We start from the raw sequence: 23,232 nt of genomic DNA, 5'->3' as shown, positions 1-23,232 counted from the left end.
GCAGAGACATTAGCAGATTTCCTTACTTGTAGATGGATTAGTAAGGGCTTCAGCAAAATGAAATGGATTTGACCCAAATCAAGTAGGCATGGAATATTATAGGGAAGGAAGAGGAGAACGGCTTTCCAAACTCTGTTCTGGCAAATTCTCCACTATATTAAAAAACTAGCACAAGTAGACATCCTGGAATATACCACAGAATGCTGTACAATTCATAGAATTTTGAGTTGTATAGAAAAACCTCATGACCACATATAACCACCATACTGTTATTTAGAAAAAGACTGTATGCAGACTAATCCCCCCCCCCCCCCCTTTATATAATGCCCGTGGATGGTACATACAAACTCCATACAGTCCATGATCGTGTCTTCAGCTGATTGTTTATTGAGGTGCAAACCTAAGATCATTGGGCACCGACCACACATCGTTACGTGGGGTAGCGGTGCACGGCGGGCGACCGACGATTTAAAAACATAATACTGTAACTTTACCCATCCAGGTCTTCTCCTGCGTTCCTTCTTCCTCACAGTCCCGCGCACAGCAGCAGCTTCGGAGCGGCCTGTCTGAGCTGACAGACTGCTCAGCCAATCACTGGCCGTGGTGGTCCTGGCCGGGATTATCGGGCCATGGAATAGCACCCTTACAGGTGACCCCTTTTTTATTTGTAGTTGTTCACAGTCCCTTTTGCAAGTCCATCTGGCCAGGCCACATGACTATTTATTTCAGCCATTATCTATCTCTGCAGAACCTTCCAGACATCTCAGAGCCCCCCCCCCCCCCCATACTCCAGCACCCTTGTTACCATTCCACGATCTATAGTGCCCCAAGCAGTAATAATGTCCCCTTGTTGCCCCACACAATAAAGTGGGTAGGTAGCTGGGTTGGAGGAAGGAGTAGGTAGCTAGATTTCTTTAGTAGCTAAAAAGGTCCCCCAGTATGTAGTTTCCCCCATTAGGTTGGTGTCCCAGTAGGTAGCTTCCCCAGTGTGTAATTTCCACATTATACAGGTTCCCCAGTAAGAAGTTTCCCCATATATACAGTAGGTGCACCAGTAGGTAGTTTCCCCATATATAGGTGCACCAGTTAGTAGTTTCCACAATATATAGAACCCCCCCCCCCCTAGGCAGTTTCCCCAGTATATAGGACCCAATTAAGTAATTTCCCCAGTACACATCCCCCCAGTAGGCAGTTTCTCCTTGTAGCTAGGCCCCTAGTAGGCAGTTTCCCCAGTTCAAAGGCCCCAGCAAGCAGTTTCTCTATTTAGCTAGGCCCCCAGTAAGTAGTTTCCCCAGTATTTAGGCCCAGGGTCGGACTGGGCCGCCGGGGGACCGGGGAAACCCGATTGCTGGCCCATACCTTCCCTTCCTTGCGATCACAAGCGTGCTGCTGCCGCCGCCCCGACGGGTGAGCAGCTGCTGGTCCCATGAGGGCGGGGATGGACAACATGGGGGGGGGGACAGATGGACAACATGAGGGGGGGGGAGATGGACAACATGAGGGGGCTATAGGGGGGAGATGGACAACATGAGGGGGGGGGGAGATGGACAACATGAGGGGGGGAGATGGACAACATGAGGGGGGAGAGATGGACAACATGAGGGGGGAGATGGACAACATGAGGGGGGGAGAGATGGACAACATGAGGGGGGGGGAGATGGACAACATGAGGGGGCTATAGGGGGGGATGGACAACATGAGGGGGCTATAGGGGGGAGATGGACAACATGAGGGGGCTATAGGGGGGAGATGGACAACATGAGGGGGCTATAGGGGGAGATGGACAACATGAGGGGGCTATAGGGGGAGATGGACAACATGAGGGGGCTATAGGGGGAGATGGACAACATGAGGGGGCTATAGGGGGGAGATGGACAACATGAGGGGACTATAGGGGGGAGATGGACAACATGAGGGGGCTATAGGGGGAGATGGACAACATGAGGGGGCTATAGGGGGGAGATGGACAACATGAGGGGGCTATAGGGGGGATGGACAACATGAGGGGGCTATAGGGGGGATGGACAACATGAGGGGGCTATAGGGGGAGATGGACAACATGACGGGGCTATAGGGGGGAATGGAAAACATGAGAGGGCTATAGGGGGGGTGGACAACATGAGAAGGCTATGGGGGGATGGACAACATGAGGGGGCTATAGGGGGCAATGGACAACACGAGGGGGCTATTACGGAGGAATAGACAACATGAGGGGGCTATATGGGGTGAATGGACAACATAAGGAGGATATCTATATTGAAGGACAACTTGAGGGGGCTATATATATGGGGATGGACAGCATAAGGCGGGTACCTATATGGGGGATGGACAATATGGCGTGCCATTTATAAGGGGGACAACACAGGGGGGACCATATACTGTAAGGGATATATATAGATATATATATAGAGAGAGTGAGGGCGTACAGGGGCCAATACAGATGTGCAGTTTGTAGAGAGATGAGGATGGTGATATAGTGAGGAGCCTAATATGTTTCTCTGGCAGATTCTGTGGATTCGTGGCTCGGAGAAGTTCTCATAATGGCCCAGGGCAGAAGAAGATGAAAAGGTAAGATCTCTGATCAGAGAAGACGTCCCCTGTGAGTCACCTGATATATTTAAACTGTAATGTATATGGTGTATACAATCTGTGCAGAGCTGCGTCTGCCTCTATATGACTGGATGAGGTGATGGTGATCTGTGTACAGTGAATCTTATTCAGTAGCAGCAGTGGTGTTAGTCAGTATGTGGTGGTGTTAGTCAGTATGTGGTGGTATTAGTCAGTAGCAGTGGTGGCGTTAGTCAGTATGTGGTGGTATTAGTCAGTATGTGGTGGTATTTGTTGCTTGTAATCCGGTACTTTGTTTTATTGGTCTTACTATACTAGATTTGGTCAGTAACAATATAGTGATGGTATTGGTTGTGGTGTGGCGGTAATATTTTCCCCTTGTATACTCGTATTACTGGTATTATTGGTAATATTGGTATACAGGATTTGGTCAGTAACAGTATGGCGGTAATATGTATGGTGATAATATTTCCCTCCTATATACTGGTATTATTGGTAAAATCAGTCTCAGTATACAGGATCTGGTCAGTAACAGTATGGCGGTAATATGTGTGGGGAGATTTGCTCTTTATATACTGGTGTTATTGGTAGCTGTGTGATTTTTGTATCTAAGTATACAGCGTTATCATGCAAAGAAAATTGTCTTATAGCCAATTACACCGGCCAATTATAGGTAGCAAGCGCTCCTAGGAAGCCCCATGTAAAAGTGTCAGAGACCAGCTGACAAGCAAATGCCCGATAGTCGGCTGATTTGATCTTTTGTGCGGCTGTAAAAATCATTGCTGTAGGCCGCACATCTCTATGTATTCCTGCCCTGCTGATTAGCAATCGTTTGCAGCCCCATACTGCCCCATATCACACCGTGTTTATGTACCCTTATTAATGTTACCATGGATAAGTATGGTGGCTGAAGGGTGGGCCCCAAGAATGATTTCCCCCGGTGGGCCAAGGCACTCCAGTCCGACACTGCTTAGGCCCAGTAGGTTTCCTCTAATTATGGGCCCCAGTATGTAATGTTCCCCTTCAGAAGCCCCCATAGGCAAGTTCCCCCTGTACATAGGCCCCCAATAGGTAGTTTTCACTTATATATAGGCCCTACTAGGTAGTTTCCCCATGTAGATAGTCCTCAGTTGGTAGTTTTCCCCTGTAGATAGGCCCCCAGTAGGTAGGTTAGGCCTAAATATAGGCCCTATCACTGAGATTATAATACTCACCTTGGCTCCCTTGCAGTTAGTCAGTCAGTGTTCTCTTTTCCATCTTCATTGTTGTAAGCAGCTTTATGCCTGCAGCCACTGGAGGCAGATAGCAACTCCTCCCTCAAGATGCACACATATTAGCATAATTTTACATATGTATGGTGTCCCACCACGGGTGTTTCTAGTTTGGACACGTATCGTAAAAGCCCTGTATGTGCATTCTCAGTTTTTACCACAAGATGTCACTGTATATATTTATGTATAGTGCACAGCTGTAGTAAGCCAAGGGTTATTATTGTGTTTTGTGATTCTATACACCAATGAGAAGTGCTGTTCTTTTTCTACCTATCTCTACCCTCTTTTCTTCTATACACTCTCTTTTCCACCACTTACAGGAGCTGTTGCATACACCCTGTTGGAAGTAGTCACATAGGGAGAGGAAGTGTAGGTCCTTTTAGTCAGTTCTTTTCTGATTCTCAGTGGAGCAAGACACACAGATCAGACATCCCTGCTGAACTGAGCCAGGAGCCTTGCTGTGCCAGGTTCCCTGTCCGGGACAGACCAGCTGTGGTGTTAGGACACACATATGGAGAACACAGAGTCTTACTTTCTTAAAGCAACACTTATACTTAAGATGCAGTGCTAAACACTAAAGAGAGGACAAGTCAGAGAACACCTCAACCCACGCCGTGAACATATCTAAACAGTGCAGAACAGTATCCTAAACTGAGAAACTGATCTGGATAGAGCAAAGCAGCCATAGTCAAGGCCAACGTACTCTATCTCACAAAGCAGGTGACACCAGGACACACTTGGACACTTTGCTCAACTCAGGTAACCAAGACTGGGGCTTGTGTCACCCATATAATGACAGCTTTAACTTTGGCTGTCCAGGCATGATGGGAGTTGTAGTTTTGCAATAGCTGGAGAGCCAAGGTTCTCTAACCCTGGTCTAACCAATGTAAAAAATCCTTTCAATCTGTGATGTGATATTTCCTTCCTCTTAATAAAGTGATTGTATATTGCACTTGGTGCAAAAATAATATTCTATTGTGTCTTTGTATGCAAAGCTACAATGTCAGTATCTGGCAACATTGTAGCCAACTGTGTCCTGCCAGAATCCCGGCCTTGTTCTGCCACTATACCATGGTATCCTAACAATGCCTGATATAATTATCTCTCTATGTAAAAAGCCCATAAGCTGTTACTGAAAGGGAGAATGTCTCCTTGTAGTCAGCAGCGACAGATCATTAGAATATTTTGGAATGTATATGAAGAGAATAAAAGCAACGCAGCCGCATTCAGAGAGAAGGTCAGCGTATAGAGTGTAACCCTGTCTGTCCATCCTGAAGCTCATATAGATTGTGGAATCTGCATACCCTGGGCCCATGCCAGCTCTTGTATTTGTGCCAGCTGGCGGCAGAACATGGGCGATCCTGTAACTAGAACAGATAGATAGTGCGGAGATTTTGTTGAAACTTTCATAAAAGCTGAATATTATGTAGATATATTGCGGACGTGTTAGTTTTACCGATCAGGGCATTGTGCACGTTGTTGTTCGGTGACAGGTGGTGTCGGCTGACCTTTCATCAGCATTGCTTGGTAAAAATAGCCTAAGCTAATGTTTTCTTTATTATTATTGGTAACAAACGTCACACCGACTACTGTTCTTGTGCAGCAAAGCAGTCCGGTTGCCGTTGGCCGGGGTAGCTTTGGTAGTGTTGTGGGCTCTGTCCAAAGTAGCTGTGTACTCTGCCGCGATAGCGTAGTAAAGAACGAAAGAAGAAGATAATCATACTCACGTATAGATAACTTGGATCTGACCTCCTTATACCCTATAGTGTCAGGATACCCGTCCTGCTAGGGTAGTACAAGGTCCCAGGTCCCTGGGTTGAGCAGACTTCCCAGACTTTCCCAGAATAGCCATGCGTTGCAGTAGGATACGTAGGCTAACTGTAGCTTTGTCTTACTGGGACATTCTTCCCCCTGAGGGGTCTAGCTCTGCATGCTAGCAGTGGTGATAGGCTTAAGAAAATGTCTCTCACACTGGGTCCCTGTCTCTCCCACACTCCTGACAAAAGACTCCTCCAAGGGTCCTGACCGGAGCTGCCGCAGGAGATGTCTCTGTGTGTTGCTCTCTCTAACAGAATTGACTAGAGACCTCCTCCCACCAGGAACTAACTTCCCTTTTATAGGGGCAAAACAAACCTCCTAGTGACTGGGGGGAGGGCTGTGTGTGCAAATAAGGAAGGAGGAGATAGTACAGAAAAGGAGGGAAAACAGGCCTGTGATAGGAGGAAAACAAACATGTGACAAACAGCAGTTCACCCAATGCTTCCTTCAGCCGTGCTCAATATAATACATACAATAAATACAGCAGCGACTCCTAGTGGGGAAAACACAGAATACATTGTTAATACATCCCACTGTGGAAACCTGAGTGAGTTACTTTGCCCAGGTGCATAAAAACTTAGCGGCACACCTGTGCTGGGACACTACATCTGTGCTGGGACACTACACCTGTGCTGGGACACTACATCTGTGCTGGGACACTACACCTGTGCTGGGACACTACACCTGTGCTGGGACACTACAGTTGCATATGGATAATTTACCGCAATAACTTTGTTGTGATCTTCATTCATATTTAAAATTTTTGAACGCTGTCAGAAATAATACGCTTGAATTGCTCCATCTGGTAAATACGGCTCGCTGCCGTTCCAGTGGACAAATCCCATGGAGACAGTTTTTTGCCAATATCTATTAGTAGTTCCTGCTTGGAAGGATAATATATTAGTTTGTGTGGACTATAGGAAAGTTGTGTTCCACAAAGAATTAATATCTACCAGGTCTAATGAAGGAAACTGAGAATCTGAGAGTCATAGAAAGTATATAATACATGTATATGGAAACTCAATGGCTATTAAAGGGGGACTCCGAAAAAAAAATTTTCTTTCAAATCAACTGGTTTCAGAAAGTTTCTATGTGCAGATCATCGGTAACACTGGACAATGCTATGCCTATGGCATTACAATGATTAGTGTATGCTATCTAAAGATTGCAAGTAAAGGTCCAATAGGGAGACTTAAAAAGTGTTTAAAAAAAAGTATTTTTAAAAATACCAGGAAACCCCTCCCCCAATAAAACTTAAAATCAGCCCCCCCCCCATCCCATTATACAAATAAAACATAAAAATAAATAAATAAACATATGTACAGTGGTGTGCGTAATTATCCGTAATTATCAACTTACATTATAAAAAAATGCATGTTTTTTTCGCATACACAGAAATGTGTACGCTAAAAAAAAACGTTTTAGAACTTACATCTCCTATATTTGTCTGGAATTCCGGCATAGATGCCCCATGTAACTATATGGGGGCTTCCAGAATTCTGGACAGCTCCAGATGTACATCCAGAAATTGTCCAGAGCAGGAGAGGTTTTCTATGGGGATTTGCTGCTGCTCTGGACAGTTCCTGCTATGGACAGAGGTGGCAGCAAAGAGCACTGTGTCAGACTGGAAAGAAACAACACTTCCTGCAAGGCATACGTCAGTTGATAAGTACTGGAAGACTGGAGATTTTTAAACAGAAGTAAATTACAAAATCTATAGAACTTTTTGAAACCAGTTTATCTAAAAGAAAAAGATTTTTGTCCAGAGTACCCCTTTAATAATAATTCCTTTTACTGTTTGAGTATAGCTGTTAAAGGGGTTATCCAGCGCTACAAAAACATGGCCACTTTTCCCCGCTCTCTTGTCTCCAGTTCAGGTGTGGTTTGCAATTAGGCTCTATTTACTTCAATGAAACCAATGGAGTTCCAAACCCCACCCAATCTGGAGACAAGAGAGGGGAAAAAGTGGCCATGTTTTTGTAGCGCTGGATAACCCCTTTAAATTTTCAGGCAACAGAACAATGTTGATTAAAAAAAAAAATTGCAGCTGTGTAGGTCTGTGTAGGTTTTACCATCTCAGAGTCATAATAGCGTCTGCTAGACATAATATAAAACAAAAGGTGTGCTTAATATGTTAGAGAATAAAAGCCGCAGCTCGGATCCAGAGCCCGACCAGTGAAAAGCGATAATCGTGATGGGAATCAGATGAAACTGGGAGAAGTTTTAAACATCTGAAATGTTTCCTTTTTCCTTTTTGCGATTGGGCCAAATCTCTCGGCGTATCTGAGGCTTCACAGCGCAGCTCAGAACCCTCCGTCCAGCTCTCCGATGCTCCTCTAAGCTCTTTAGCAGTTAATGTTTTTGGAAATTTGAGAGTCTTTTTATGGGTTGGAACGGCTCACAATATGCAGTATTGTGTTTTTAACTGGAACTGGAGTTCTATTTAAAGTATGGCCCATTGAAGGGTGAAATATCAGCACTATTTCCTAAATAGCCGGAGTGTATTAAGAATGGAAAGATTCCACAGTAAATTGGAGATAGATTGGCCAAACTTATCAGAGGTTCAGTCACAGGACAATCCTCTTTGAGCTTACTTAAAGGGGTACTCCAGCATTTTTTTTTCTTTCAAATCAACCGGTTTTAAAAAGTTGAACAGATCTGTAATTTACTTTTATTAAAAAATCTCAAGTCTTCCAATACTTATCAGCTGCTGTATGTCCTGCAGGAAGTGGTATATTCTTTCCTGTCTGACACAGTGCTCTCTGCTGCCACCTCTGTCCATGTGCTCCGGAGCGGAGTGCGCTTTATAGGAGGTGGGAGCCAGCTGCAGTGAGCAGCCGACAGGCTGCAGCGTGTCATTAACCCCTTAAACTTAACGATCGGGATCCCCACAGTGTGCCTGCGGGGGTCCCGATCGTTGTAACGGACTGCTGGAGGTCTCTCACCTGCCTATGTGCGGTCCGAACGGTGATCTGCTCACTGAGCCTGCACAGGCAGGCTCAGTGAGCAGGTCGCCTATCACACTGATCAATGCTATGCCTATGGCATAGCAATGATTAGTGTGAATAATGTAATAAATGAATGTAACAGTCCCCCAAAGGGACTTAAAATGTAAAAAAAAAGTAAAAATCATTATTACTCTACCCCAAAACCCCTCCCCCAATAAAAGTTAAACTCACCCCCCTTCCCCATTATATAAATAAAACACATAAAAATAAATAAGCATATAATATACCGTAGCGTGCGTAATTGTCCGATCTATTAAAATATAACAAGCTTCATCGCTAACGGTAAACGGCATAAACGAAAAGAGGGAAAAAAGCGCCAGGATTACCAATTTTTTGTTACATTATATATATAAAAAAAGTTAATAAAAAAGTGATCAAAACGTCCGATCTTCACAAATATGGTATTATTGAAACTAGAGATCATGGCGGAAAAAATGACGCCCCATACAGCCCCATAGGTGTAAAAATAAAACCGTTATAAGCATCACAATAGGCCCATTTTATTAATAACTAATTGGGGAAAAAAGGATTTGATTAAAAAAATATATATATAACATTAGAGAATCTGTGTAACCTGCATATGGTTGTGTTCAGACTGACCTATAAAATAATAGTATCATGTCGCTGTTACCATATAGTGCATTACGTAGACACAGGAACCCCCCAAACGTTACCATATTGCATTCTTTTTTACGATTTCACCTATTTATATCTTCATAAATAATATATTTGGGATTCCATCATACATGTTATGGTAAAATGAATGACGCCATTACACAGTACAACTATTCCTGTAACAAACAAGCACTTACATGGCCTTGTAGATACAAAACTGAGAGTGCTGGAGCTCTTAGAAGGGGAGGAGGGAAAACGAAAGCGCAAAGATCAAAATTTGCGCGGTCCACTGGGTCATTTTGGGCCTGGTCCTCAAAGGGTTAAAGGGGTTGTCTAGGGAATTTTTCTTTTATAACTGCCTGGTCAGCCACACACATTACGATGCTCACTCACCAGAGATCCCAGACTGTTTTGGCAGTGAAGGGGTTAAACGAAGCCGATTTCTTGCCTTTACTCCCTCAGAAAGCTTTCCATTAATGGGGGTCCAGATATAATAAAGCCGCTATGTGTTTCCAAACAATACGTCGATTACTGGCGTTTTCTGCCAATGTGCCGATTCCGAGCGTCAGCATGGAAACGTCTGTTGAATGTGATAGCTCACCTTACATTGACTTCTGTGGTTATGACTGTGTACACTTCTATGGAATACTACTTTATTTTTTTTTTATTTTTTTTTTATTTAATTTTTTTACCCATTCATTTTCTCTCCAGTGTGTTGTCATGTGATACATTTTCATTGTTGTATTTTGGAAAATATCGCTGATTTGAAAAAAAAAAATCATTGAAGCAATGTAGCCCAGCATAGGAGGAGAGCATGGTCTCCAGGGCACGCCTAGTGCTGACATGTAAGAGGATAACCCTTACGGCTGGTGTGGAGGCATCTGTGGCTGTGCTGGTGGCACTGACGTACGAGTGGGAGTATTGTTCACCAATTTTTATTTAAAAAATTTTTTTCAAATCAGCTGGTGTCAGAAAGTGCCAGAGATTTGTAATTTACTTCTATTAAAAAATCTCAAGTCTTCCAGTACTTATCAGCTGCTGTATGTCCTGCAGGAAGTGGCGTATCCTCTCCAGTCTGACACAGTGCTCTCTGCTGCCACTTCTGTCCATGTCAGGAACTGTTCAGAGCAGTAGCAAATCCCCATAGAAAACCTCTCCTGCTCTCCAGACTGGAAAGAATACACCACTTCCTGCAGGACATACAGCAGCTAATAAGTACTGCTTTCTAATAGAAGTAAATTATCTCTGGCACTTTCTGTCAACAGTTTATTTAAAAACAAAATTGTTGAATGACTTTATTGGAGTCAACAGACCAAATTTACTAAAATTCAGCCAATCAGTGACTGAGGAGTTAGTGGGTGGCTCCTGTGCGGCTGTGACATCACAGGAACAGGAAATACAGGAGACCAGCAGCAGACTGGGAGAGGTGGTGATGCAGCTGCAGAGGCACCGGGAAGGGTAAGTATAACTTATTATGTTTGGGTTTTTTGCCCTGGCTACCCCTTTAATTATTGTGTCTCGCAATTCTGGTGCATTTCAGGACACAATTCTGGTGCAGCAGCCTCTGCCCCATCATGGAATGTAAGTATCTGTAACATAAGTGGGCATCTGTGGTAGGCATTGTAGGTGGGCATCTGTGGTAGGCATTGTAGATGGGCATCTGTGGTAGGCATTGTAGGAGGGCATCTATGGTAGACATTGTAGGTGGGCATCCGTGGTAGGCATTGTAGGTGGGCATCTGTGGTGGGCATCTGTGGTAGGCATTGTAGGTGGGCATCTGTGGTGGGCATCTGTGGTAGGCATTGTAGGTGGGCATCTGTGGTAGACATTGTAGGTGGGCATCTGTGGTAGGCATTGTAGGTGGGCATCTGTGGTGGGCATCTGTGGTAGGCATTGTAGGTGGGCATCTGTGGTGGGCATTGTAGGTGGGCATCTGTGGTAGGCATTGTAGATGGGCATCTGTGGTAGGCATTGTAGATGGGCATCTGTGGTAGGCATTGTAGGTGGGCATCTGTGGTAGGCATTGTAGATGGGCATCTGTGGTAGGCATTGTAGATGGGCATCTGTGGTAGGCATTGTAGGTGGGCGTTTGTGGTAGGCATTGTAGATGGGCGTTTGTGGTAGGCATTGTAGGTGGGCATCTTTGGTAGCCATTGTAGATGGACATCTGTGGTAGGCATTGTAGATGGGCATCTGTGGTAGGCATTGTAGGTGGGCATCTGTGGTAGGCATTGTAAGTGGGCATCTGTGGTAGTCATTGTAGATGGGCGTTTGTGGTAGGCATTGTAGATGGGCATCTGTGGTAGGCATTGTAGATGGGCGTTTGTGGTAGGCACTGTAGGTGGGCATTTGTGGTAGGCACTGTAGGTGGGTATTTGTGGTAGGCATTGTAGGTGGGCATTTGTGGTAGGCATTGTAGGTGGGCATTTGTGATAGGCATTGTAGATGGGCATCTGTGGTAGCCATTGTAGGTGGGTATTTGTGGTAGGCATTGTAGATGGGCATCTGTGGTAGGCATTGAAGATGGGCGTTTGTGGTAGGCATTGTAGATGGGCATCTGTGGTAGGCATTGTAAGTGGGCATCTGTGGTAGGCATTGTAGATGGGCGTTTGTGGTAGGCATTGTAGATGGGCATCTGTGGTAGGCATTGTAGGTGGGTATTTGTGGTAGGCATTGTAGGTGGGCATCTGTGGTAGGCATTGTAGATGGGCATCTGTGGTAGCCATTGTAGGTGGGTATTTGTGGTAGGCATTGTAGGTGGGTATTTGTGGTAGGAGTGCCTATTTGTGGTAGGCATTGTAGGTGGGCGTTTGTGGTAGGCATTGTAGGTGGGCATTTGTGGTAGGCATTGTAGATGGGCATCTGTGGTAGCCATTGTAGGTGGGTATTTGTGGTAGGCATTGTAGGTGGGCATTTGTGGTAGGCACTGTAGGTGGGTATTTGTGGTAGGCATTGTAGATGGGCGTTTGTGGTAGGCACTGTAGGTGGGTATTTGTGGTAGGCATTGTAGGTGGGCGTTTGTGGTAGGCATTGTAGATGGGCATCTGTGGTAGGCATTGTAGATGGGCGTTTGTGGTAGGCATTGTAGGTGGGCGTTTGTGGTAGGCATTGTAGGTGGCAACGTGACAGCACGGCAGCTGTGGAGGAACAGAAGAAGCTGACTATTGCATGTTTATTATTTTTATATAACCCACATTTTTATTTTTTCTCTAAAATCCCGCCCCACTGAGTCTAATTAGAAAATTTTTCAAAGTTTGTTTTTAGGTAATAAAAGTAATAACACTAATATGTCAAATATTGTAACATAGAAACCAGTGATATCCAGGATTATCTCCGTGTATACAATTAACTACGACATTCTCTGATAATTTTGCGTAAGTTTTCCAATTCCACAATGGTCTGATCATTGGATTTCCAGCTTCCACCATGTCACGTATCTCATTCTCACCATGAAGCAGCTGTATTTCATTTTTCCTCTTTACAACTCATTAGAAGATATGTGAAGACATAAAGCAGGCAGCCTTGTCTCCGTATAACAGACTATGGCTAGTCAACATGAGATATCCAGAGGTTGAACTGAAGTTCTTTATATACAGGAGTACCGTATATACCGTAGGCCTCGTCTTCCTCAGTCAGGACTATTACATGAAAAACAGAAAGTTTCCATAGCCGATAAGTAAATCAGTGTTGCTTCAATGTCTGGCTATTCATGCTGACGAGACGTGTTCTACGAGACGAGACTGATTACTTTAAGAATAAATTGTCGGTCATCATCTCCATGAATTGCCTATTAGATTGTTTACACAACCAGGCAGCCATTCATCACGTTATCGACTATTTCACAACGCACTACGATAGTCTCCATCCATGCTGTAGTACGCTGCATTATTCATGTATATTTTTACCATATTATGTATAGTACAATAAGTATAGCAGTATATAGGTTAAACTGGAACCAAGTGATAGCAACACAATGAAAATTCCATCAAACAAACATATGTGTTCACCAGAGATGAGCGAACAAAACTTCCCAAACCAAGATTCGGTATGAACTTTGCAAACAGTTTAGTTCGGTACCAAGTTGCAAAGTTGGGAAATATGGTTGCTCACATATATAAAAAAAAAAAAAAAGTTTATTACTTACCTGTCCACGCTCTTCTGGTGTCTTTCTCTGGGCCTCCAGTGTCTCCAGCCACCTCCAGCCCATTCAGCCAATCATTGGTTAAGATGGGACAGCGGGAGGCAAGGGTGACAGCCCGCTCAGCCAATCACTGACTATGGCACTGTGCAGTCTCAGGGAGTGAAACCAGAGAATAAGGACACAGAGGGAGCGCAGACAGGTAAGTATTGATGAGCAGATTTTTGTTGAACCGTACTAGCTGTTTCAGGGCGGTTTGTTTCCGATGAACCAAAACTTCACGTTAAAGTTCAACGAACCCGCCGAACCAAATTGTTTAAAAGTTCGATTATCTCTAGTGTTCATCATCACTAATGGTCACTTTTAGGCTAAGTTTACACAACGTAAATTTTGGCAATTTGCAACAACGGCCGTGATTAATAGAAAATTTACGTTGCACTGCAGTCAATGGGATCGAGGCCGGAGCATATACACATAGTATACATTCTGTCCAGGATCCCTAGCAGCCGCAGCAAAAGCTGACATGTCGGTTTTGTGCGGCTGCTATTTATTGAATAGCAGCTGGACAACACTGACAACTCACACAATGGAGAGTGCAGCTCTGGCCGCTCTTCCCATTGTGTGCTATGGTGAATTGGGATGCGGGCACACATGGATGCACCCGCATCCCAATTCAGCACAAATGACATTTATCCGGCCAGTACTGTAGTACCGGCCAGGATGATCTTTACTGACACTGGCTGTTCTCAGTCTCACACTGTGTGAACCCGGCCCTAGAGATAAGCAAATCAACCGTTTAATCGAAGATCAAACTTTTCTTGATTGGCAATCGGCTCATCAGCCTGCTTCCTTTCAACTCTGCTCCACTCCACCCCGGGCGCCTGGAAAAGCTTGATCCAGTCCTGGGAAACTTCTCCCAGCTTCCTAGTACCGGATTCCCCACACCTGGAGAAGCAGGGAGCGGGACAGTTTTTTCTCTTATTTCTCAGGCAGTGCAAAGGGAAAATCTCTGGTCCACAAGGCGATTGCCCCTTTCAGGAACATACTCCAGGTTCCAGCACTCTGCCCATACTAATAACCTCTTGTTTTGTTCCATCAAATTTATGGTGGAACAGGGAACAGGGTTAAAATAGTGTACATTCCCCATACTGCTATAGAGAGAATCTGGCGGGGAGACTAATGACATAAAATGCAATGTAATCCCAGGCTAAATAGCAGTGCAAACTGTTGGCAACTCAAAACACCTTGCTTGTTAGCAGAATTTCAGAACATTACAGGCGTGTACTGTACCAAGTAAAACAGAGAAAAGTACAATTAAACTTGGTCCATAAGACCTACCCAGACTGTTCTCCTTAGTTTTGTCAGTTCCAGCATTTTTATGGGTAAGCCTTGCTAGGAATAGTAGCCCTGTAATTATTCCCACAGCTCCTCATAATATACAGGTCATGTTCCAGCGCCGTATAGGACATTCTTTTCCTCTCGCTTTCTGCACAAACTCCCCTCTGCTCCCTTGTCGCCTACGCTATATGGACAATAGAACTGGCACACCGCAATCACTGAATGCCGTCCCATTGCCACAGGTGTAATAAATCCAGACCCTAACTATGCAGTCTGCCCTACGACTCGAACGATAATCGTAAACGCAGCAAACGATCAAACGACATTGATCGCTCGCAAAAAAATTGCAGATCGTTCCGTGTGAACAGTCGTTTGCCGATTTAACCAATGTGTGAGATAGGCTTTAAGCGATCGCAAAACGAATTTCCGTACGATATATCGTTATATCTAAACGCTGATCGTTATGAAAAAAAAACGTTACTCCGACATCGTTAATCGTACGATCGGGCCAATTATCGTTTCGTGTAAACACAGCATAAAAGTATGGGTTATTCTAAAGAGCTCATTGAATTCCAGCATGGTGCTCTAATAAGCTGCCGTAGATGCAACAAGTCAATTTGTGATCTTCTTCCCTCCTAAATCTTCTGAAATTTGCTGTGACTGCTATTAAAGGAGAAGTCTGGCCACTTTTAAAATCCGGCAACCGGCAGGGGAAAATTTGATAACAAGTAGAAACTTACCTCTTCCCGTGCTCGCGGTGAGCAGCAGGATCAGCCTCAAGACCCCCGTCAGATGGAATTTTCCCCCCGAGTTGTGAGTGATGAAAATGTTCCTATTTCTTTTCAAATTCCCCCCTGCCCCTTTCCAGCTGCCAGATTTTAAAAATGGCTGGACTTCTCCTTTAATGAAAAGTGGTAGTGTGGTGTCCCACTGTTAAGTGCCTTAGGTACCTGTCGTAAAGTCCTCACTCCAGGTTAAGTGGTGATAAAGGTAGTATTCTGTAGTTTCACCACTAGGTGTCAGTGTTACTTCTAAGCCTTGTTATTTCATGCACAGCTAAAGTTAGCAATGGGTTACTGTTTTATGTGTACCATGTGTTCTGTGCTAGCCTATAGGATATGCTCTTTCCTCTTCTGCCTATCCCTGCTCTCCAAACACACACCACCCAGTAGGAAGCGTTAGTTAGATCTGTGAGGAAGCAGTTCAGTTCAGTGCAGTCTAGTCTAAGACACGATTATGGTCAGATGCAGCTAAAGAAATCACCGACGTATGAGGACCACTTAGGACTAACTAATACTTAACTTTTAATAATACATTAAAAATTGGTACAGCAAAAAGATCCACACTAACAACAAAAAGACATACACTAATGTGCTATATGTACAGTGAGGTAACCTAAAGGGCCAATGCAATCATGGGGGAGATATCCCACGTTACGAAAGGGATACTAATACTTAGGGACTAACGGCCAGGTGCCAGAACACCTAAGATACAATTAAAGAGCAGGGAGAAAAGGAGAGGAGAGTAGTGGTGCACCCTGCTCTCTGCCCTAATAACCTCTTGCCCTGCCTTTTGGGGAGCCCACCTCCTTAATAGGGTGGCCCCAACCACGGTGACAGTCCCTTCCTTATTGCACGTGCCCAGCAGGAAACAAGAAGCACAGAAGACAGAAAAGAGTGAAAAAAACGGTGTAAACTCAAAACCACCTTAAAAACAACCAGCAAGAAATATCATATTATATACACAGTACCTATTATATAGGCTGTGCTTGTTCCTACACAGCGCCTGAATAGAAGCTGTGTTTGTTCCTTGGGGGCTGCTTGCCGCAGTGTGTTAGCATAGCCTGGCTGTGTTTGGATACGCACTTTTGCAGCTTCCATTGGAGCCAAAGCAATATCTGCAAAAAACTCAGCACTGGCAGATGCAGCCAGGTACAGGGATGTCCGCCACATATAGGCATTTTCCTCTCCAAGCATGTTGGAATACAAGACTTTGAAAACTTCATAGAATCCAAACTTGCATAAACCCTGCATTGAATAGCCAATGAAGGTAGGGGCCCATCCTTTAGCAAGGCCACGAACGCCATCTTCCTTGAGCGTTACAGAAAAGCCATTGAAAATACTCTTGTACTTTTGAGGATCCACCTGAATGCGGCATTTTACCAGATCCAAAGGTACAACTGCAGTGTGAGTTAAACCACAACTTAGGATGCCGCCAAAGCCACACATTGCATAAAACTGTGCAGAACCATATTCACAACTGTATTCTCCTTCTAGAGCAGCAGCTGCAGCAAGACGGCGAACTGGCTGGACCTGGGAGGTGCAGCTCTTCCTTGAAGTTACATTTTCCTGTCCCAAGTAGAAATGTGGAGCATTGAACGGGTTCCCCCGAGCTACCTGGGCGACGGTGGAATACATGCTGGCAGCTAGAAGATGGCGCTCACTCGGCCGACCCCGGCTAACCTGATGCAGCTAAAGAAACTAAGGGGGAGATTTATCAAACATGGTGTAAAGTGAAACTGTCTCAGTTGCCCCTAGCAACCAATCAGATTCCACCTTTCATTCCTCACATCAGATTCCACCTTTCATTCTTTGGAAAATGAAAGGTGAAATCGGATTGGTTGCTAGGGGCAACTGAGCCAGTTCTACTTTACACCAGTTTGATAAATCTCCCCCCTTAGTTCTTTCAGTACTCCTACTATATCTACAATGCAGTGCTAAACACTACAAGAGGGAGAAGAGTCTGGGAACATCCTAGCCCACGTCGTGAACGAATCTAAAGGTGCAGGGCAGTATCCTGATACACAAGAGGAACTAGCCTGGATAGGACAAAGCTATCAGAGGGTCTACGTATCCTATCTCGCAGTGCAGGTAACTGGGACGCCTCGGGAACTTGGCTTCAGCCAGTTAACCGCTCCTGTCACCGCTTACATCTCTCCCCGCTCCTGTCACGGCTCCCGTCTCTCCCCGCTCCTGTCACCGCTTACATCTCTCCCCGCTCCTGTCACGGCTCCCGTCTCTCCCCGCTCCTGTCACCGGTCCTATCTCTCCTCGCTCCTGTCACCGCTTCCGTCTATCCCCGCTCCTGTGACCGCTGCCATCTCTTTCTGCTCCTGTCACCACTCCTGTCCCTCTCCGCTCCTGTCACTGATCCCATCTGTCCCCGCTCCTGTCACCGGTCCTGTCTGTCCCCACACCTGTCACCGCTCCGTATCTCCCCGCTCCTTTCACCGCTACTGTCTCCCCCCACTCCTGTCACCGCTCCCGTCTCTAACCGCTCCCGTCTCTCCCCGCTCCCGTCACCGCTCCCGTCTCTCCCCGCTCCCGACACTGCTCCCGTCTCTCCCTGCTCCTGTCACCGCTCCTGTCTCCCCCCGCTCCTGTCTCTAACCGCTCCTGTCTCCCACCGCTCCTGTCACCGCTCCCTTCTCTCCCCGCTCCCGTCTCTCCCCGCTACCGTCACCGCTCCCGTCTCTCCCCGCTCCTGTCACCGCTCCTGTCTCTCCTGGCTCCTGTCACTGCTCCTGTCTCTTCCCACTCCTTTCACCGCTCCCGTCTCTCCCCGCTACTTTCACCGCCCCTGTCTCCCCCCGCTCCTGTCACCGCTCCCGTCTCTAACCGCTCCTGTCACCGCTCCCGTCTCTCACTGCTCCTGTCACCGCTCCCTTCTCTCCCCGCTCCTGTCTCTCCCTGCTCCCATCTCCCGTCACCACTCCCATCTCTCCCCGTTCCTGTCACCGCTCCTGTCTCTTCCCACTCCTGTTACCGCTCCCGTCTCTCCCCGCTCCTTTCACCGCTCCTGTCTTCCCCCGCTCCCATCTCTCACCGCTCCTGCCACCGCTCCCTTTCACTCCCCGCTCCTGTTTCTCCCTGCTCCCGTCACCGATCCCGTCTCTCCCTGCTCCTGTCACCGCTCCTGTCTCTCTCTGCTCCTGTCACCGCTCCTGTCTCTCTCCGCTCCTGTCACCGCTCTCGTCTCTCCCCACTCCGGTCACCACTCCCGTCTCACCCCGCACCTGCCACCACTCCCATCTCTTCCCGCTCCTGTCACCGCTCCCATCTCTCCCCGCTCCTGTCACCGCTCCCGTCTCTCCCCGCTCCTGTCACCGCTCCTTTCTCTCCCCGCTCCTGTCACTGCTCCCATCTCTTCCTGCTCCTGTCACCACTCCCGTCTCTCCCCGCTCCTGTCACCGCTCCCATCTCTCCCCGCTCCTGTCACCACTCCCGTCTCTCCCCGCTCCTGTCACCGCTCCCATCTCTCCCCGCTCCTGTCACCACTCCAGTCTCTCCCCTCTCCTGTCACCGCTCCCGTCTGTTGGTGCTTGTAGTGGACACGGAATTTCAGCATTCTCGTGTCTGGCTTTAATTTTTACTTTAACACTTTCCTATTCATTCCCGGTGTGCGATACAGCAGTGGAAACGCTCCTTCCTCCGCAGGGTCACTGAGATTTGTACAGATCCATGTATTCTGATAAGGAATTCGGGAATAATGGCTGATTCTCTCCATGGAGAAATAGAGCGGCTATCTGCACTGAAGCAACATTTCTGCCTGACTGCGTTAATTTATGTTTCATCAATAAAAACAGAGCCGGAGCCAAAGCCATAACACTTCAAAACAGTAGAGCTTTATTTGCTTTCAAGAAGAGCTGTGCTTTTGGCATTGTGTGGATGGAGAGATTGGGTTACTCTCTGCCAAGAACAAATTCCTCCTAATTCGAGAAATACCAATAGGAATCGAATACTGGGGACTATTGTGGGTGCAGAGCCGAGAACTCTTTGGCACAACTTCTGGAGAAACTGAGCTGAATCAATTAACACAGTGGCGGCTTTATTAGCAAGGAATGGGATTGTACATAATAATCCAATTGAGATGGTACACTAGATTTTTATGGTTTCTGGGTGGTAGGAACTTTTCAGCTCAAAAAATGTTGGGAGTTTGGCAGAGATTGAAAGCAACCATTAACGTAAACTGTATCGTTTTCCTGCAGTGAAAGGTGCACCTATAAACCGAGAGAAAAAACGATTCCCCTGCGGCTTTCTTCTAGACCCTAAAAAAGTTGCAGATTTCACAGCACTCTGTGGCTTGTATAATATATATATATATATTATACTTTTTTTTTTTTTAAATCAACTGGTTTCAGAAAATTATATAGATTTGTAATTTACTTCTATTTAAAAATCTCTAGTCTTCCACTACTTATCAGCTGCTGTATGCCCTTCGGGGAGTGGTGTTTTCTTTCCAGTCTGACACAGTGCTCTCTGCTGCCACCTCTGTCCATATCAGGAACTGTCCAGAACAGTAGCAAATCCCCATAGAAAACCTCTCCTGCTCTGGATAGATCCTGACATGGACAGAGAGCACTGTGTTAGACTGGAAAGAATATACTGCTTCCTGCAGGATATACAGCAGCTGATAAGTACTGGAAGACCTAAGATTTTTAAATCAGATAACAGGCAGGGTATCGTGATTTTACAGAAAAGCCTGTGTCGGGGAGCGAGCAGCACTCTGCTTCTTTACAGTGGGACATGTGATTTATGTGTTTGCCATTATGATGTAAATTAATTAATTGCTACAGCGTGCTGAGAGGAAGAAATCTAATGTATTTGTCACATTTGTCCCCCACCCTCCAGCCACTAATATACCTAAGGAGAACATGGCATCACATTAATATATCTGACACCTACTTCATAGTTCTGGTATTCTGCAGAATTAAAAGGAGGCATGCCAGCATTCGGAAAAAGATAATATGTCACTGGGGCAGTAAAGAATGAAAAAAATGCTATACTTACCTACCCTCGGTCCCCTGCAGTGCCCATTCAGCTCCTTTCATTCCAATCTCTTGTCCTTTCCCTTCTTCTAAAATGAGAACTCGGTGCAGGAACTACCAAGTACTGGCCGATACAGCACCCTAAAGTTATTGGCTGAGCGGACAGGTCCTGCTGCGTACCAAAAGCTGGGGGAGGACAGGAGATTGGGGGACTAGAAGGAGCCAAACCAGACCAGGTGTAGGTAAGTATAGCTTTTTATTCACTGCCCCAGCAATATATTTAGTTTCTCACTACTTTATGATACGCTCAGAGAGAGCAGCATGAACAGGTCTGGTTTCTTCCTGAAGCTGCCACATGTAGATGGAACCAGGGCCAAATGCAGTGGCCAATAGTAAGACAATTTTTCCATTACTACTGCAGCTTTACCTGCAAAAATGTGAACAATGGCCGCTAGATATGTGTAACGCTGATGGACAAGACTGTGCTCCATGCTCGGCCTGGGGCTGCTCCTGTTTTCCAGCATCTTCTTCCTGCGTCTGCTGCAATGACACCTCTGGCCTGTAGCATGAGGAGGGGGCCAACCGCTCTGGATTTGTAGAGGCAGCTTGTCTCCACCTTCTATTGCCGTCTGCCAATCCCAAGCCACCTGCACCTATTTAAATCAGCTCTTCCCCCTGCTATCTGTTTGAGCATTGTTGGCGTGGTGACCTCCTGTGGTGGTGTGGAGTAGGTACAGCCGGTCACTTGCCAGATGGTAAGGTGTAATGCTAGTTCTATAGTGGTTGGCCGAGATACAGCCAGGCCCAGTGATGTTATGTTGTGATGCCAGTGCCGGTTGGGCACAGGGGTATGGTGGCACACCTGCTTTTACTTTAAAGAGCTGGTCGAACCTTGTTCCCCTGTGGACAGTGTCCTGCTGGGTTGTTGCGGGGTCCCTTGCGGGGAGTGGAATAGTGACCCACAGGCCCGGATTGGTAATCTGGCGGAGCGGGCGAATGCCCGTTGGGCTGCCTGATTACCAATCAGAGGGGCCGCTGGTCCCCCTGCACACTTCCATCTGCCCCTGCAGTGGTTGAGAGAACAGCGCTGCTGGCCGCTGCGCTGTTCACTCAGCCTCTGCCAGATTAGGATGGGCCGGCATATTCCTCGGCCCCCCCTCCCCCCAGAACAAAGGGCCGCTCTGCTCCTTTAGTAGTACCCAGGTGTTGTGGAGGTGCCGCACAGGCATGTCTGTCTACTACAAACTTCTCTATGGCAGCTGACGTCATTTCCTGGACGCGCTGCAGAGAAGGGGGACAGAGGAGAAGAAGCTGCAGCACAGGAGGGGGACTGAGGGGTCACTCAGAGGGGGCCTCTTGCTGCTAATAACAAACAGCACTGCTTGGTGAGAATTTTCTTCCCACCAAGCTACAGCCGGAGCCTGCTCTCTCCCCCTGGGTAAGGACGGCAGCCAACTCTCCCTGCCCCCACACAGGGACTTCATCATCTCCTTCCTGCTGAGCTCTGCTGTCGGTGCAGGGAGGAAGAGGCAGGGGAGCACGAGCTGGCTGTGAGGGAGGAGCTGTCACATCCTGAGATGTAAGGAGCTTATTGATGGAGAGTAAGTGACTGTTTCTTTTCTTTGAGTGTGAGTGCATATGTTATATATAGTGTATATCTATATGTATATCAAGTATGCAATGTGCACAGTATGTGTATTGTGTGTGTAGGGATTTCTGTATGTATAGTGTGTGTGTGTGTATATATGTATGTAATATATGTGTGTGTATATATGATGTATGTATGTACTGTAAGTGTGTGTTTATATAGTGTATGCATGCCTCTTTAGCATGTTTATGATATATGCATGTATGTATGTACAGTATATATGTGTGTTTACATGATATATGTGTTATGTACAGTGTGTGTGTGTATATAGTGTATGCATGCCTCTGTATTATACTTATGATATATGCATATATGTGCAGTAGGCATGCAGTATAATGTATGTTTGTACAGAATGTGTTCATCTACTTCATGCAAAAACTGTGTCTTTTTATTCTGACATATTGCACATACAGTACTATATATATTTTGTATATGCAATATGGTATAATATGAAAACACATTTTTTGCATGAAGGAGATGCTGTCCTAGTGTATAGTGTACATTGTGTGACAGGGACGCCATGGGTTGGTTGTAGTGCACCCAGCCCAGGGAATCTGCAGTATACAGCGCTACCAAAGTGTATTCTGCCTGTATTACAAAAATCGTGCTGCCATGTGACCATACACGAATTGTAGCGTCTGCACAATCTGTTTGATTCCGGCTACATGTGTACGTATGTATGTATGCACAGTGTGTGTGTATATATGATATATGTATGTATGCACAGTGTGTGTTGTGTGTTTATGATGTATATATGTATGCACAGTGTGTGTGTATATATGATATATGTATGTATGCACAGTGTGTGTTGTGTGTTTATGATGTATGTATAGCATGCGTGATGTGTGGATACAGGTGAGCAGCACATCCTACAGCACTTACACCACTGCAATAATCTGTATTTAAAGGGAACCAATCAGCACAAAATAATATGGTTCCCTGAACTGCTGTATACAGCTCCTGCAGCAGCTGTGGCACATACCGGCCACGGCTGCAGCAGGAGCTGTATACCCGGAAAAAGAACTTTAATCCCCCGGGTGCATGACAGGCACCGGCGGGGA

The 23,232-nt window shown here is 46.0% G+C and overlaps 1 pseudogene; it reads right to left on the bottom strand.

Annotated features, from left to right (window-relative positions):
• LOC138786404 (solute carrier family 25 member 3 pseudogene) overlaps positions 1 to 17,212 on the bottom strand; it is a 73,047-nt pseudogene extending 55,835 nt beyond the window's left edge.
• Positions 17,213 to 23,232: the final 6,020 nt, after the last annotated feature.

The sequence above is a fragment of the Dendropsophus ebraccatus genome, chromosome 3 (assembly GCF_027789765.1).
Source record: "Dendropsophus ebraccatus isolate aDenEbr1 chromosome 3, aDenEbr1.pat, whole genome shotgun sequence".
Lineage (NCBI taxonomy): Eukaryota > Metazoa > Chordata > Amphibia > Anura > Hylidae > Dendropsophus > Dendropsophus ebraccatus.
Note: the sequence above shows the minus strand (reverse complement) of the source record. Positions and strands in the feature narration are given on the sequence as shown.